Below are 1,750 nucleotides of genomic sequence, written 5' to 3'. Positions count from 1 at the left end.
TCCCCCAAGCTTGTGGGAGACTCTCTTCTTCAATTTGGACAAAATTATATATTTCCCTTAAAGTAGCTTGTTTCTTATGAGCAGGGAAATATTTAGCAGAGAAGTAATAAATCATATCCTGGGGACTACGCACACAACCAGGATCAAGAGAATTAAACCATGTTTTAGCATCACCCTTTAATGAGAATGAAAGTGTGTTATATCGACTAGAGGGGGGGGGTGAATAGGCGATTTCTATGAATTCCTCACTGAGGAATTTGCGGGTGAGGAAATTCCTTAGCGAAGAACTACTAGCAGCGGAATAAGTACTCAAAAGTAAACATAACAGAACACAAGCATAGTCATCATGATGAAATGAAGACAAGCACAGAGTACAGAAAGCGTAATCACAGGATAGCAAAGGATGAAGACAAATAGACTGAAGAAATTGAACTGAGGAAATTGAGAAAGTCTTCAGTCAAAGTCTTCAAATAGATATGAACAAGCACACAACAACTATAATGAGGAAATGAAAGAGTTGAGGAAATAGAACTAGTAAGCTCGGTGAAGACAATGATTTGGTAGACCAGTTCCAACTGTTGTCTCAGTTGTACATCTGGTTGGAGCGGCTAGGTATTTAAACCTGAGGACACACAGTCCTCACCGTATTCTCCTTGAGCTAAGATCACACAGACCTCGCCCAATCACTCGTAGTAAGTCTTTAGGTGACTTCCGAACCTTCACAAACTCGGTCACTCGGTGATCCACAATTCCTCTTGGATGCTCTAGACCATGACGCCTAACCGTCTGGAAGAAGCACAGTCTTCAAAGGTAACAAGCGTCGAATCCACGCAGGATGAATCTCTTCAGTGATTCTCAATCACTTTGGGTTTGTAGGTCTTTGGGTTTGGGTTTTCCTCACTTGATGATTTTCGCTCAAAGTCCTCGGAAGATGGGATGCTCTCAAATGACAAGTGTTAGTTTCTCTCGGAGCATCCAACCAGCTAGTGGTTGTAGGGGGCGGCTATTTATAGCCTAGGGAGCAGCCTGACATGATAAGACATAAATGCACTTAAATGATATGACCGTTAGGTGGATAAGATATTTTGGGACAGCTGGCACAAGGCACAACAACGGTCGGAAATTTGAGTATCAAATTCCTCAGGGCTATCATGTTCCTCTCTGTGTAGGCAAGCCGCACTGGCGAATTCCTAACTCCTCAGTCAGAACAAATTCCTCAGAGACCAGAAGAACTTCGTCTCTGTCACTGAAGAATATGACTGAGCTGTATGAGATTTCCAATGGCTTCACTCGAAGGGATTGGTAGGTGTAGGATTTTGAGTTGAGCATCACATGGAAATTTTTACCTAGTATTTCCTCGACCCCCTTTAACAGTACGGTGTTTCCAATGACTCAAGAAAGAGAAAAAGAAACTACGAAAACAAAGTCTTCACGCTTCATGTTCCTCGAATGAATACCAAGTCTTCAAGGTCACACCAATTTTTTTACTTTCAAAGTCTTCAGAAATCCAAAGTCTTCAGTCGAAGAACTTCATTTTTGGGGGTCGACTTTCTCTGTAAATATCAAACTCCTCATAGACTTATAGATCTGTGTACACTCATAAACACATTAAACCCTTAACCTATAAGTCTTCAATACACCAAAATCACTAAGGGGCACTAGATGCACTTACAATCTCCCCCTTTTTGGTGATTGATTACAATATAGGTTAAGTTTTCAACGGGGATAAACATATGAAGTATAAATACTG

The sequence above is a fragment of the Aegilops tauschii genome, chromosome 6 (genome assembly GCF_002575655.3).
Source record: "Aegilops tauschii subsp. strangulata cultivar AL8/78 chromosome 6, Aet v6.0, whole genome shotgun sequence".
Classification (NCBI taxonomy): Eukaryota; Viridiplantae; Streptophyta; class Magnoliopsida; order Poales; family Poaceae; genus Aegilops; species Aegilops tauschii.
This window is presented reverse-complemented; position numbering follows the sequence as displayed.